Raw genomic sequence first — 17,453 nt, forward strand, 5'->3', positions numbered from 1 at the left:
AAAGAAGTTAAGGAGGTAAATAAAATCTGGAAAAGTTAGATATGATAGATTGGAGAAAAAATGAATGGAAATATAAAGGAATATACTTTTTCATGTTAATATACGGCACCTACACAAAATATGACTATGTATTGGGACACAAAAACCTCACAACCAAGTTCAGGAAAGCAGAAATAGTAAACACAGCCTTTTAAGATCATAATGCAATAAAACTTATGTTCAATAATGAACAATGGAAAACAAGATTAAAAATTAATTGAAATTCAATAACATAATCCTAAAAAACAAGTTTGTCAAAGAAAAAATCATAGAAACAATTAATAATTTCATTAAATAAGATGACAATAATGGAACAACATACCAAAATTTATGGGATGCTGCAAAAGCAGTATTTAGGGGAAAATTTATATTTCTAATTGCTTACATTAATAAAACAGAGAAAGAGCAGACAGATGAATTGGACATGTACTAAAAAAAAAAACTAGAAAAAAACAACTTAAATATCTGGAAGAACAAAGCCTCAAGAATATCAAGGGAATTAATGGAGAAAAAATTCAAAAGAAGGTACCTAGCCATACCAGATCTAAAGTTATATTATAAAAGGGAAATCATCAAAACTATTTGTTACTAAGAAATAGAGTGGTGGATCAGTGGAATAGATTAGGTACACAAGATATATTAGTCAATGACTATAGTAACGTATTATTTGATGAACCCAAAGACTTCAGCTTCTGGGATAAGAACTCACTATTTGATAAAAACTGCTGGGAAAACTGGAAAATAATATGGCAGAAATTATGCACACACCAACATCCAACACCACATACCAATATAAGGTCAAAATGATACATGATTTAGATATAAAGGCTGATACCATAAGGAAATTAGGAGAACACGGAATAGTTTACTTGTTAGATCTATGAAAAAGGGAAGAATTTATGACTAAACAAGAGATAAAGATCATTATGAAATGCAAAATGGATAATTTTGACTACATTTAATTAAAATGGTTTTGCACTAAGAAAACCAACACAACCAAGAAACAATTTTATTGCAAGGGTTTCTAATAAAGGCTTCATTTGTCAAATATATAGAGAACTGAATCAAATTCTTAAGAATAAAAATCATTTCCCAATTGATAAATGGTCAAAGTATATGAACAGGCAGTTTCCAGATGAAGAAAAGTGTTCCAAATGCTCCAAATTGGGGCTTTTTAAACTTTTTTGACTGATGACGCCTTTTTGCATTTTGGCACTGTTCAATGCAATTTTGCCTGCTCAGTGCAATTTGGCATGCACAATGCAAAGTGTGCATGCTTTGTTTTCAGAACCAAGGCTTCAGTGAAGTTGTGTGATGAAATATGAGCAAGCACTGCCAGAAACAATCCGTATTTATTATGTGTTTTATTTTTAATTTGGTCATTACACATTAAGAAAGTTTTTATTGTTGCCAAATTTTTCAGGAACCCATATGGGGTGTTACAGTGCCTCCACCTGAGTACCTCCACTTCTGTCTCCTTGTGATGGCAAACAAAACAGAATCTTTTACTGTTTTTGTTTTAGTATAATCAAGTGTCTCTGAGCATATCTTGCCTTTATCAATCAAGAGTCTTTTCAAGGAGTAAAGTACAGAAACAAGAGTTTCTTTAACTAGAAAGAGTATATGTATTGTAAAACATTTTAATATGATTAAAGATCTTTCCCACCCATCAATGGGCCTGCTCTTTAAGGGGAGTTTGATTAAGGAAGATTTGTTGGAAGGTCCAAGCCTTTTGTTAATGAGGCACTGGTTCTCAAGGGCTGTGATGCCCTCTGGCTCTAAAAAAGGTATAAATATTCTGAGTTGAGGCTTTACTTGGGACTTACTGACTAGAAGTGTCTGTTTGGGCAGACAAAGACTCTGGGAAGCCACTTAAGGAGTCTCTCAGCTTTGAAAACTCAGATGTTGGTGCTTGCTCTCTGGTAACTATGGTTAGACAGTTGGGGTCCAACTGTCTATTGAATTCAGGCAGAGGAAGCCATGTCTGTTGATAGTTGATTTCTCTATATTTTCTTTAAAGTTCAGGGTGCTGACTCTCCTGAATTAGGTGAATGATATACGTGCTTGGTTAAAGTGATTGTTAATACCTTAAAAGTTGCCTTTCCTTTTATGAATGCAGATCTAAGAACATGTGATAGCAGCCCCTCTGTGTATGTTAGGGTGCTTACTAATACACTCTTCCTCCTCTTCCTCCTTATCCACCACCACCTCCTCCTCCTCCTTCTTCTTCTCCTTCTCTTAATCACCATCACCACCATCATCTTCCTCCTTTTCCTCCTCCTGCTCCTACTCCTGCCACTGCTGCTTCTCCCTCCATTCCCTTCAAGAGGGTCATCCTGATGCCTCTTTTGTGAAGCAGCAACTGATTCCTGGACTTGCTAGGGCTGATGAAAAGCTGAAAGAAGGAGTCAAGACTGAAAACAATGACCACATTAATTTGAAGGTGGCAGGGCAAGGTAGTTCTATGTGCAATTCAAGTTTAACAAGATGACACCACTTAGTAAACTAAGGAAAGTCTATTGTAAACAACAGGGTTTATCAATGAGGCAAATCAGATTGTCATTTGATGGGCAACCAATCAATGAAACAGACACACCAATACAGTTGGAAATGGAGGATGAAGAAACAATTGATGTATTCTAGCAGCAGACAAGAGGTGCTTACTAAAAACAGAATCTACAAATCTATTTCAAAACTATGCTCCCAAGGAAAACAATACATTCACAATTAGAAAACCAAGATATGGTTCATGCACATCCTAACTACTACAGTTTAGTTTTCTCTCTTCTTTGATTCCCTTCCCCCATTCCTTTAATGTACATAAAGTTGTATATGTGCACAGCCATAATGTGTATTTTTTTTAAATTAAATGACTGATGGCATGCTTTGATCAATATGAAATGGAGATGAGAAGGGGAAAAAAAACAAACCAGTTCTGTGAAAATATCTCTTTTCTCCATTAGTGGCATGCTCATTCAACTTTTATATTTATGTTGCAGTAAGTTATTTTGCTCTCACTGTTTGACAACAACAAAAAAGAAACCACAAAAAATCTTAGCATCCTTTGTTTGATTAGATAATTTCAATGTTTTCTTTTATCATTGTAAAACCAAGGACAATTTTATAACTTTTTTTGTATGTAGTTGTTACATGTAGAGCAATCTCTGTCTCTCAGTAGGGATAAATTACTATAAAGAAATTGATCTTGATGGTTTTCCCTTCAAGTCAAAAATCTTGTGTAAACTTCTTGTTTTTTTTTTTTTTTAAAGAATCACTGATCTAAATTGTTACTCATTAGAGAAAGGCAAATTAAAACAACTCTGAGGTACTATCTTATACCTATCAAATTGGCTGATATGACAGAAAAGGAAGATGATATATTTGGAGATGTGAGAAAATTGGAACACTAATGCATTGTTGGTGAAATTGTAAACTGATCTAACCATTCTGGAAAGCAATATGGACCTATGCCCAAAATGCAATCAAACTGTCAATGTATAAAAATATTTATAGCACCTCTTTTTGAGGTGGCAAATAATTAGAAATTAAGGGGATGTTCATCAATTGGGGAATGGTTGCACAAGTTGTGGTATATGAATGTAGTGGAAGACCACTATGTAGTAAGAAATAATGATCAGTCAGATTTCAGAAAATCTGGAAAGACTTACATGAACTGATGCTGAGTAAAATGAGCAGAACTAGGCTAACATTGTACACAGTAACAGCAATATTGTAAAATTATCACCTATGATTGACTTACCTCTTCTCAGCAATACTCTGATACAAGAGAATTCCAAAAGACTTATGATGGGAAATGTCAAACACCCCTAGAGAAAGAACTATGGAGTCTGAATCTAGATGAAAACATACTTTTTAATTTTCTTTATGTATCTTTTTGCTTATTGTGGCTTTTATCATTTGTTCTATTTCTTCTTTCACAACATGACTACTGTGTAAATATGTTTACATGACTGTACATGTGTAATCTATATCAGATTGCCTGTTACCTTGGGGAAGGGAGATGAAAAGGAGGGAAAGAGAAAAAAACTGGAATTCAAAAATCTCATTAAAAAAATGTTGAAAACTACCTTTACATGTAATAGGAAAAAATAAAATACAATTTACAAAAAAAAATTAAGTGGACACAATATATAACTCAGGTCCACAAAATAATAGAATGCAACTCATATAAAGTCAACATTGTGTTGAGGAACAAAGAGATATCAGTCCACTCAGCAGGAAAAGTGTGGGTGTACAGCCTTTGTTGCCAAAGAAGACTATGCCATCAGAGAAATGATGACATGACTTGCACTTGACTTTATTTTGAGTGAGGGAGGGCTGTGCAGCTCACCAGCCTCACTTCTCCTCCAAAGCCATCTGAATCCAGTGACCAGATATTCATCAGAATGACTGGTGATGACCCAGGATGAGGCAATTGTGTTAAGTGATTTGCCCAAGGTCACACAGTTAGTGAGTGTCAAGTGTCTGAGGTGAGATTTGAACTCAGGTCCTCCTGACTCCTGCACTGATACACTATCCATTGAACCACCTAGCTGCCCCTGGCAGGAAAAGTACACCCAGGGAGAAGGAATGTTCTCACTCAAGGGTATGATGTGCTCCAAAGTTTCCTTTTAAGAGTGGGATTCTCACACTCTATGTGTTGTCCTCCACCCTGGAGCTAGCTGATTTTCACATCAGGAGGGAGAACAATATGTTACTTTGAGAGTTTATTTATAAAGCAGAAAAACAAGCTAGTGGTGGAAAAATATGATTTGGGGAACATATCTGTACTAACTTTAGAAAAATATAATTGTCAGTATTTTTGCTGTATTTTCTATAAATTTACAGACTCCCTTAAGGCAATGCCATCATGAAGGCCTCAATACCATAATTAATTTAATACAATTAATCTTATAACAATGGTCTCCATGCATAGATTCTATAAGCAATAGTCTCCCTTTGCAAACCTTCATGGTGGTTTCAAGATCACCAGGTCCAATGTTATAAAAGGTGTACTCTACCTGGATTTTCTTAGTTAGGTGTGATCTAGTTATGACTAAAAAGCTATCCAAGATGACTGTCTGATGAGGTTTTACAATAGCTGAGGACAGAAGGAAAGCAACAGGTAAAGGAGAAAATGAAAGATATGTTCAACTGAAAGCAGAATTTCAGAGAACAACAGGAGAGATATAAAGTTTTCTTAAAGAAATAATGCAAAGAAATGGAAAAAAGCAATACAATGTAAAAGACAAGAAATCTCTTTAAGAAATTTAGAAAAATCAAGGAAAAGATTCATGCAAAACATGGGTATGATAAAGACAAAAATAGTAGGGATTCAAGAGAAGCAGGATAGAGTAAGAATAGTTGACAAGAATACACAAAAGAACTGTACAAGAAAGATCTTCATATCACTGATAACCACAAGGATGTGGTTACTGAACTAGAGCCAGATACCCTAGAGCAGGGGTAAGGAACCTGAAATCTGGAGGCCTTCTAGGTCCTCAAATGAGGCCCTTTAACTGAATCTAAACTTCACAGAACAAATACCTTAACAAAAGGATTTTTTCTTAAAATTAGTTTCAATCAAAAGGCTATATCCAAGGACCTAGAAGGTTGTGTGGCCTCCAGGCAGCAGGTTCCGTACCCCTGTCCCATCTAGTCAAGTAAGACTTAGGAGGTATTGCTAAGGCTAGTGGAGGTCATGGAATTCCAGTTGAGATATTTAAAACCCTAAGAGGTGATACTATCAAAGTGCTGCATTCAATACCCCCGCAAATTTGGAAAACATAATATTGGTCACTGGATTGGAAAATATCAGCTTATATCCCCAGTCCTAAAGAAGGACAATGTCAAGGAATGTTCAAATTATTCAAGAGTTGTGCCCATGTCATACACCAGCACGTTTGTGCTTAAAATTCTGCAAGCTAGGCTTCTACAATCTATGAATTAAGAATTACCAGGAGAGCAGGCTGGTGTTCAAAGACACAGAGGGACTAGACACCAAACTGCCAACATTTGATGGATTATGGAGAAAGCAAGGGAGCTCCAGAAAACTATCTACTTCTGCTTCACTGACTACACTAAAGCCTTTGTTTTGTGTGCATCACAGCAAGTCCTCAAAGAGATGAGAGTAGCAGATTATTCTACTTGTCTCTTGAGGAACCTGTACACAAGTCAAGAAGTGACAGAACTCAATGTGAAATAACTGATTGGTTTAAGTTTGGAATAAATGCATGACACCTTATTTGAATTATATGCAGAATATATCATGCAAAATACCAGGCTGGAGAAATAAAAAGCCAGAATTAAAGTTGCTGGGAAAAATATCAACCATCTCAGATATGCAGATGAAACCACTCATGGTGGAAAGCGAAAAAAGAATTAAGAAGCTTCTTGATGAGGGTGAAAGAGAAGACTCTAAAAGCTAGCTTGAAACTTAACATTAAAGACCTAAAATCATGGTAACTAGTCCCGTCACTTCTTGGCAATTAACGAAAAAGAAGTGGAAGTGGTGTCAGATTTTATATTATTGGGCTCAAAGAATACTGCAGAGAGTCACTGCAACTATGAAATTAAAAGATGTTTGCTCCTTGGAAGACAACGTATGGAAAATCTAGACAGCAAACTAAAAACCAGAGACAGCACCTTGCTGACAAGAGTCCAAATAGTTAAAGCAATGTTTTGTTTTGTTTTGTTTTTCAATAGCATTGTATGGATGTGAAAGTTAGACTATAAGGAAAGCTGAGTACTGTAGAATTAATGCTTTTGAATTATGGGCTGAAGAACACTTCTGAGAGTTCTTTGAACAGCAAGGAGGTCAAATCAGTCTATACTTAAATAAATTAATTCAGGTTATTCACTGGAAGGTAAACTACTAAAGCTGAAGTTTAAATATTTTGGCCAAATAATGAGAAGACAAGACTTGTTGCAAAAGCTCTGGATGTTTGGAAAGGTTGAAGGCAGAAGGAAAAATGAATGGCAGAGGATAAAAAGGATCAATAGTATCATGGAAACAGCAAATATGAAATTGGACAGAGTCTAAAAGATAATGGAGGATAGAAGGGCTTAACATGCTATGATCTATGGGGTCATAGATGAAGAGTTGGACATGACTGAACCACTGAGCAACAACAAAAATTGGGACCATCCTTATAAGATCAAAGTTTTTAGTCAACTTATAGCAGAAAATGCTAACATGGTTATCATGTAGCACTAAAGAAATGAAGTCCAAAAGCTCTGAGCAAGGAGAAATGACTATTTCTTCAGAGAGTCCTGGAAGGACTTATACGAACAGAGGCTGAGTGAAAGGAGTAGAGCTAGGAGAACATTGTACATAGTAACAGCCACAGTGTGTGAGAAATTTTCTGGTAGACTTAGCTCTTCACAGCAATGCAAGGACCTAAAACATTCCCAATGGACTCGAGACAAAATGCCTTTCACATCCAGAGAAAGAACTATGGAATTGAATAGCAGAATGAAGCAGACTATTTTCTCTTGTGTTTTGTTTTGGTTTGGTTTGGTTTTTCTCATGGTTTCTCCCTTCATTTTAATTTTTCTATGCAACATAACTAACGTGAAAATGTGTTTAATAAGAATGTACATGTAGAACCCATATAAGATTGCATGCAATCTCAGGGAGGGAGGGGGGAGGCAGGAGAAGGGAGGAGGTGAGAATCTAAGACTTATGGAAGTGATTGTAGAAAACTGAAAACAAATAAATTAATAATCATAATAATAAAGGAAGTGACCAACCAAAAATAATACCAGAGTCATCACAATGTACAGATACCTGCCTAGCAATGAACAAAATATGGTATCACCAAAAACATTTGTGGTCCTATATCACAAATGGTACAAACTACTTCACCATCACATATGTTGTCATCCCCCCCCCCACAAGCATATATATCATCAGTGAGAAAAGTGAACATGCATATCAACCACATGTGAAAGGCACATACATGGAGAACATGTACAATAGGGGTACTGGTAGGAGGGATGCCACATCCTGAGTGTTACAGGGGTGCTCACATCTTGTACCAATAGCACTGTGCTTGCATATCTTTTTGTTTCCCCTTGCCCTGTATCACTTGACAGGTCTCATGGTCTCTAGGGTATGATGTCTGCTAGTTCCATAGTTCTTTAGTCAGAGCCAGACTATCATGAGTTGACAAAAGCTAAGTAGTATGCCTTCTGCTAGTGTTAATTCTTATCTTTGTCATTTCTTTCTCTGTTCCAGGAAACTGATGTTTAGACATTCCCAAGATCTTCTCAATGTTAACTTGCACATGAATTTGGGCCAGTACAAAAAATGAACTAAGAATGTGAGGTCATAATTCTCCTACATTGCTACCCCAACTTCCTTCTTTTATTATGATATTTTTTTTCAGTTTCACAATCCCGTTGTTTGTGGTTATATTTTGGTCAATGAAACCCTTTTTCAGTCTCCTTAAATACACAGTACTTAGAGGATATTATGCAATAGACTAGGCAGAATTATTTTTTTCATCTCAATGTGTTATTCCAATTTGGTATCTTCTTAAAGAACACATGTATTCCCACTTCTTACTGAAAATTGACCCAATCTATGACTGTCCACATCACTAATGGAAGATTGATCTATGTCCTTCAAATGTCTTATTATATATCTAGTTCCTGTATCTGGCTATTACCTTCTTAGGAAGAGATTCTCATCCATGAATGCAAATTCAGAGTAGAGCATAAATATATATTAGGAAACCACCAGGAATGGAAAAGCAATAAATTTATACAAATTGCTTACTAGATCAATATTATGTCACTAGTTGTACTAAATGATCTCTCCAAAGGTTTAATATCAGGAGCTAACCTTGAGTATAGACATTAATCACAAATAAAGCATAGGAGGCCAAAAAGGAAAAATCCAATATAGTTTTGAATTAACAATCTACTTTTCCCCTCTAACTCCCTTGATGCATCTAGCAAAAAAAAAGTAAACAAATAAAAACCTTAAAAATATCAACATAATAAATATCAATAGATAAGTTACTAACTTTCTGAAAGTGACTTCCATTTTATAGTTTTAAATGATCACAACTATTTATTCTTTATTCTTCAGATTGAAACTTTGAAGCTATAATAGTTTAAATTTCTTTTTCTTTTACTTAAACTAAGATCATATAGCTCCCATACTATTTGAGTCATATTATCTCAGTTTGAAAGAGACCACAAAAGATCTCTAATCTATCCTCTACTAGACAAGGTACACCTTTACCACATCCCCCAGAAACTTTTCATGCATGATCTGACTCCTTTTGTAAACACTGAAGATGTGAGCCACAAAATTAGAATGAAAATTTCCATATTTGTATCCAAAGAGGAGAGCGTTTCATCTCAAAATGTTAGAAGACATTTATTTGCCTCTTTTCATCCTCTCAACTTCTATGAATATGACTTTAAGATGTTTTATGGGTGTCCTTTAAAAACATCCAAGCCTCTACTTAATAACACTCCTGTTCCAAAAGAACGCTCATCTTGATAGATAAAAGATAGATGATAGAAAAATATACACAAATGTACATGCATGCATTCATGAATATTTGTATGGGTATGGGTATGTGTAGATATAGTTAAGCAAAACAAATCTGTACATTTCAGCCATGTCTGAAAATGCAGGTCTTCAGTCCCTATAGCCTATCACTAAAATACTGAGAATTAGGAGGCATGCCTCTCCATTAGTCTTCAGAAGTCTGAATACTTCCCCTTTTTTCACTCTATACAACTTCTCCATTATACATACAGGAAAGAAATTAGTGCCATAGTCTGGCAGCTTTCTAATCTGATAATAATTTTTGAGCAAAAGTATTTCTCTACTTTGAGTGAAATTAAGTACCTAAAGTACTATAATTTGCCTGACAAATGTGATATTAAAGTGAATAAAATATTCTCAAGTACCTTGCACGATAAGCACCAGTGGCCATTTTTATAAAATGTAAAACAGTGGATCAACAAGCATTTATTAAGCATTTGCTACATAGTAGGCTCCATCCTAGATGCTGGGGCTACAAAGACAGAAAACAAGAGTCCCTACTTTCAAGGAGCTTTCTTTGTTACATTTAAAGGCGTCTTTCTCCCCCTCCCCCTCCCCCCAAAAAATCTAGCGTATCATTGTGTCCAGAATTCTGAATTCAAATCTTGCCTCAGTAAAATAACTAGTTGTTTCACTTTGAGAAGTCTAAGACTCTCTAAGACTGAGAAGTTCCTTCATCTTTAAAGTGGGATAATAGCCCTGAGGTCAGTCTTTGGGGCTAGTTTTGAGGATTAAATAATATAAGATGTGTTAAATGCTTTTTGAACTTAAAGTATTAAGTAAATGTATTATTATTATTATTATTTATTATCACTGATTCTCATGGCATATGTCAATAAAAAATAGCTCTGGCTGTTTTATCCCTTTGAAAAAAGACTTCAATAAGTGGTTAAGTGGCTAATTATATTCCTCTTCTCTGAGAACTGACTTAGACACATTTCAAGTGGCTCAGCACCAGGTTGGCCCATAGTGAATTCTTTAGGCTACAGCATTTATCAAAAGCTCAAATGTCTACACAGTCAGTATAAGGATTGTAACCCGCACTGCTAGAGGGAGCACCGATAGGTCTGATCGTGTTTGAGAACTCTAGTCATTCCATGTTACTACCAGAATAAAAGACAAAATCTGTTGGCTATTTAAAGTCCCTCCAAATCTGACTCCATTTTGTCTTTGCAGCCTATTTGAACATTAAACTCTCCGAAGCATTCTTTATTCTAGCCAAAATGTCCTAGTATTTACCAAAGAAGACATTATTTGCCTGGCATGAGCTTCTTTCGCACCTAAAACAATCCCTAGCCTCCTTCAAAGCCCATCTAAAGTGTCACACAAGATATCTCCTTACCCCCTACCCAGTTACTAGTTCCCCTTCTACCTTCTAAAAATTACTTTGTATTTTATTTATTTATTCACTCATTTTAAGAGCATTTATTTTATCTCCTTGCAACCCTCACCCCATTGACATGAAAAATAAAACCCTTATAACAAATATATGTAGTCCAACAAAAAAAGAAAAAGAGAAAGATAGGTAGATATATAGGTAGATAATAGATACATGGATAGGAAGGCAAAGAGAAAGAAAGCAAAAGAAAAGAGAGGAAGAAAGAAAACAGGAAGGAAGGAAGGAGAGAGAGAGACAGACAGAGAGAGAGAGAGAGAGAGAGAGAGAGAGAGAGGAGGAAAGAAGGAAGGAAAGAGAGAAAGAATGAAAGAAAGAAAAGATTCCAACACTGTCCATGTCCAAACTTGTATTTCTAATTCTACATTTTAATTCCATTTACTGTTGTAGGAGGTGAGTGACATGTTTTATCTTCAGTTCTCTGGACTCATGGTTCATCTTTGTACCAGTTGCAGTTCTAAAGGACATCACAGTTGTTTTTCCCTGTAATGTTGTGGTCATTTTATATATTTTCAACTATTTCTGCTCATTACATTATGCCTTAGTTCATAAAGCTTGCCCCAACTTTCCCTTCTGAAAGCATTTATTTCATCCTTTCTTATGGCATAATATTCTATTACTTTCATCTATCAATTTTTTTAGCTTTTGCCAATAAGAGGCACTCCCTTAGTTTCTACTTTGAGGTTACTATAAATGTAAAGAACTACAGTGCAACAGTGCATTCTCTCAGCCTCTTCCACATTTGTTCAGTTTCCATTTATGTCATATTTGCAAATTAAATGAACATGAAATTGAGCATCAGAGGTGCTTTAGTGTTTAGCAATTTGGAATCTTTTTTATATGATTTTATTGATAACCTGGATTTCTTTCTTTGTAAATGTCTCATTCATATCCTCTGACCATTTATCTATTGGGAAATGGCTTTTAGTCTTATATTCGAGTCTGTTCCTTTTGTATCTAGGAAATAAGACTTTTATCAGAGAAACTTGCTACAAAGTTTTCCTAGCAAGTTTCCTTTTCTCTTCTAATTTTAGTTGCAGTGGATTTGTTCATGCAAAAACTTTTTCAAGTTCATTTAATCAAAATTGTGCCTATAATCTTCTATGATCCTCTCTATTGATTCTTTAGACATGAATTTTTCCTATTCGGTAGACCTGAAAGTGATTTCTCCCTCTTATTTGTTTATAGGGCTACTTTTATGTGCCCATTCTTTTGTATCCAACTGGAATTGACCCTGACATGAAGTATGAAACATGTCCAATTTGAGTGCCTGTTTTCCAATTCTCCCTGCAGTATTTGTCAACTATTTTTACTTTTTATACATATTGTTTTCACTTACCTGCCTCCATGATATTCACTTCCAATTATATATGAGCCTTTTGAAGGGCAGGGACTGCTCAGAATTCAGCAGCCAGGACAGTGCCTGATACCTAATAGGTCCTTGATGCATATTTATTGAATTAATGAATAAATGCACTGGGAAGTTATGGCTCCTTCAAGAACTGATATGACACCAAATTCTTCTGAATAGATTTTAATGCATCAGTTTGTTCTAATGTAGTGGGTTTTTTTTTATCTTAAATTTATTTATTTATTTAAATTTATTTATTAAATTTATTTATCCCCTTTTATCCCCTCCCCCCCCAAACACCAAGCATTCTAATTGCCCCTATGACCAATCTGCTCTCTCTTCTATCATCCCTCTCTGCCCTTGTCTCCCTCTTCTCTTTTGTCCTGTAGGGCCAGATAGCTTTCTATACCCCTTTACCTGTATTTCTTCTTTCCTAGAGGCAAGAACATTACAGTTGATCCTAACACTTTGAGTTCCACCTTCTTTACCTCCCTCCCTCTCCACCCCTTCCCTTTGGAAAGCAAGCAATTCAATATAGGCCAAATCTGTGTAGTTTTGCAAATGACTTCCATAATAGTTGTGTTGTATAGGACTAACTATATTTCCCTCCATCCTATCCTGTTCCCCATTACTTCTATTCTCTTTTAATCCTATCCCTCCCTATGAGTGTCGACCTCGAATTGCACTCTCCTCCCCATGCCCTCCTGTCTATCACCCCCCCACCCTGCTTGTCCCCTTATACCCCACTTTCCTGTATTGTGAGATAGGTTTTCCTACCAAAATGAGTGTGCATTTTATTCTTTCCTTTAGTGGAATGTGATGAGAGTAGACTTCATGTTTTTCTCTCACCTCCCCTCTTTATCCCTCCACTAATGAGTCTTTTGCTTGCCTCTTTTATGAAAGATAATTTGACCCATTCCATTTCTCCCTTTCTCCTCCCAATATATTTCTCTCTCACTGCTTGATTTCATTTTTTTTTAAGATATGATCCCATCCTCTTCAATTCACTCTGTGCACTCTGTCTCTATGTATGTGTGCGTGTGTGCATGTGTGTGTGTGTAATCCCACCCAGTACCCAGAAACTGAGATATTTCAAGAGTTACAAATATTGTCTTTCCATGTAGGAATGTAAACAGTTCAGCTTTAGTAAGTGCCTTATGACTTCTCTTTGCTGTTCACCTTTTCATGGTTCTCTTCATTCTTGTGTTTGAAAGTCAAATTTTCTTTTCAGCTCTGGTCTTTTCATCAAGAAAATTTGAAAATCCTCTATTTCATTGAAAGACCATTTTTCTCCTGAAGTATTATACTCAGTTTTGCTGGGTAGGTGATTCTTCGTTTTAGTCCTAGTTCCTTTGACTTCTGGAATATCCTGTTCCATTCCCTTCGATCCCTTAATGTAGAGGGTGCTAGATCTTGTGTTATCCTGATTGTATTTCCACAATACTTGAATTGTTTCTTTCTAGCTGCTTGCAATATTTTCTCTTTCACCTGGGAATTCTGGAATTTGGCCACAATGTTCCTAGGAGTTTCTCTTTTTGGATCTCTTTCATGTGGTGTTCTGTGGATTCCTTGAATATTTATTTTGCCCTCTGGTTCTAGAATCTCAGGGCAGTTTTCCTTGATAATTTCATGGAAGATGATGTCTAGGTTCTTCTTTTGATCATGGCTTTCAGGTAGTCCGATAATTTTTAAATTGTCTCTCCTGGATCTATTTTCCAGGTCTGTTGTTTTTCCAATGAGATATTTCACATTATCTTCCATTTTTCCAATCTTCTCGCTATGTTCTGTGATATCATGCTTTCTCATAAAGTCATTAGCCTCCATCTGTGCCATTTTAATTTTGAAAGAACTATTTTCTTCAGTGAGCTTTTGAATTTCCTTTTCCATTTGGCTAATTCTGCTTTTGAAAGCATTCTTAACCTCATTGGCTTTTTGAACCTCTTTTGCCAATTGAGTTAGGCTAGTTTTCAAGGTGTTAATTTCTTCAACATTTTTTTGGGTCTCCTTTAGCAGGGAGCTGATCTGCTTTTCATGCTTTTCTTTCATCTCTCTCATTTCTCTTCCCAGTTTTTCCTCCACCTCTCTAACTTGATTTTCAAAATTCTTTTTGAGCTCTTCCATGGCCTGAGCCCATTGGGTGGGCTGGGACACAGAAGCCTTGATTTCTGTGTCTTTGCCTGATGGTAAGCATTGTTCTTCCTCATCAGAAAGGAAGGAAGGAAATGTCTGTTCTCCAAGAAAGTAATCTTCTATTGTCTTATTTCTTTTCCCTTTTCTGGGCATTTTCCCAGCCAGTGACTTGACCTCTGAATAGTCTCCTCACACCCACCTCACCTCCTGATCCTCCCAGCCAGCATTTGGGGTCTGAGATTCAAATGCTGCTTCCAGCCTTAGGGCTTTTGGCGGGGGCAGGGCTGCTATTCAGTGTGAGAATTAAGTTCAGGTGGTCAGGTTGGGGCAGGGCCGCCTCTCAGGCTCAGTTCCCTCCGGGGCTTTATGCACAGACCTTCCACAATGGATCCAGGCTCCCGCCCGCTTGGGGAGCCCCGGTCTGCAGCCACCTCTCAGCTTCTACCTCCCGGGGGGGCCTGAATTATGGGGGCACCCCACTCCCCTCTCGACCTGCCAAAGAGACTTTCTCACCAACCCCCGTGACCTGTGGGTGGAGGGACTTGTGCGGCCGCTGGAGATCCCGTCCCTGAAGCCTGCTCGGATCTGTATCTCTCGGTGCCGCAGCCGCAGCAGGTCTGGGCTGCGCTGGGCTCTGCGTCTGCAGCGCGACGGACCTTTTGTGAGAGGTTTGCAGGTCCCTCTGTGGGTGGAGGGACCCGCGTGGCCACTGGAGATCCCATCCCTGAAGCCCGCTCGGATCTTTTCCTCTCGGTGCCATGGCCGCTGCAGGGCTGCACTCAGCTCCCAGTCCCTGCGCCCAGTCCACAGCGTGAAGGACCCCCCACGAGAGGTTTGCAGGTCTCTCTGGAACAGAAATCTCCCTCGCTCCAATGTTCCGTGGCCTCTGGGTGCAGAATTCGCCGTGAGTTACTTCCTTGTAGCCGTTCTATGTGTTGTGGGTTAGGAGCTATGTGTATGTGCGTCTTTCTACTCCACCATCTTGGCTCCACCCCCCCCTAATGTAGTGTTTTAAGGCTTAAAAAGCTGTCCACTGGCATCTTCTTTACTTCTTAAAACAACACTATAATAAAAATAAGGGTAGCTAAGTGGTGTAGTGAATAGAATGTGAGGCATGGAGTCACAAAGACCTGAGTTCAAATCTAGCCTGAGAGACTTACTAGCTGTGTGACCCTGAGAAAATCACTTTACATTGTCTGCCTCAGTTTTCTCGTCTATTAAATGGGCTGGAGGAGGAAATGATGAACTACTCCAATATCTCTGCCAAGAAAACTCAAAATAATGAAGAGTGAGACGACTGAAATGACTAAGCAACAGCAACTATTCTAGCTAACATTAGATTTATATTGCAGTCAAGAAAACTGAAGAAGATGTGATTTTCCCAAGGTGGTGCACTCAATAAATAATAGTCAGGAAGTAAAGCCTGAATGCAGGTCTCCTCTGACTCTTATTCCAGTGCTCTTTTTATCCCATTCTGCGCTAGACTGAGAACTGAATTTAGACCTGACTCTTCAAAGTCAAAATTTGGTGTGCAAAGGCACAGTTGTTTCCTCCTTTTCTTCTCACTGGAATTAAGATGTTAATAAAATATACTTATTAACTCTGAACAGCCAAAATAAACTAAAAATTAGAAAGTAGAAGGGGTTTGATTCAATGAATGGAATTTATATGGAGAATTCATAATGAAGTTAATTAAATATATCTAGATAGTGATGGTCAATGCTTAAAAAATATTTTGTTTCCTTAACTCAAGGAATAAGTAGTTTCTGTTGGGGTTGGGGGAGGGTAGGTGATAAGAGGCAGACCCAGAAGACAGAGAGAGAGAGAGAGACAGAGAGAGAGAGACAGAAACAGAGAGAGAGAGACAGAGACAGAGAGAGAGAAGGATAGATAGAGACAGAGACAGAAACAGAGAGAGACAGAGAAGGGGGGATAGCGGGAAGGGAGAAAGAGAGACAGAGACAGAAAAATATGAAGAGGCAGAGGGGATGGCCAGGGTGGGAAGAGGAGAGGGAGGAGGGAGGAGGAAGGGAGAGAGAGAGACAGAGACAGAGACAGAGACAGAGGGAGACACAGAGACAGAAAGAGAGAGAGACAGAGAAGGGGGGGAACAGTGGGAAGAGAGAAAGAGAGACAGAGACAGAAAAATACAAAGAGACTGAGGGGATGACAAGGGTGGGAAGAGGAGAGGGAGGAGGGAGGAGGAAGGGAGACAGAGAGACAGAGAGGCAAAGGCAGAGATAGACACAGAGAGATACTCGTATCAGAATCTGGGATCATTGGGGGAAAGGTACCTTGACAGCATAAAATTTTAATCTCAACCATTTTATTTTTTTTTCCCCAGAATAAGAGGAGTTTTGTCTTCTTTAAACCAGGTAAGAAATCATTTGAGGAAGGAAGCTGAATACTCATGCCAGTGACCCTTAACCATCCTGATATCCAGATAGCTGTTTCCAAGACTATTCCTCAGACTGTAGGAGCTATCCATTCTCACCCTGACCTAGAGCCACTCTGTAGAGATGAGAAAGTAAATTTGTCTCTTTGCCCATTGTAGTTGCAGCTTATGGGGGAGGAGAGTGAATATTATGATATATGAAATAGAACTCCCATCAAATTGCTATGATTCACTGTCAGATCTAGGCTTCCTAAAAAATAGAAGACCAGTGCCATCATCTGGTAGCTTCCTAGGCCAGGTCTGTCATTTTTTTTAAGCAAAAAGAGTCTGGATAGGAAAGATTCAACTGAGCCAAGGTAAGAGAGAGAAAGAAGAAATAGCCCCAAATAATATAAGGCAGAAAAGACTGAAATAGATTTCATGCAAGCAACTACCATATGAATCCAATGTATAACAAAAAGAAGACACATAGATGACGTTAGAGGGGAATCAAATGAACACAGAACACAAAAGGTCTGTCCACAGGTTTGGGATAAAAATAAGACTTCTTCAAATATTGCATTCAAAGACTGAC

Source organism: Notamacropus eugenii, chromosome 1, assembly GCF_028372415.1.
Source record: "Notamacropus eugenii isolate mMacEug1 chromosome 1, mMacEug1.pri_v2, whole genome shotgun sequence".
NCBI classification, from domain to species: Eukaryota; Metazoa; Chordata; class Mammalia; order Diprotodontia; family Macropodidae; genus Notamacropus; species Notamacropus eugenii.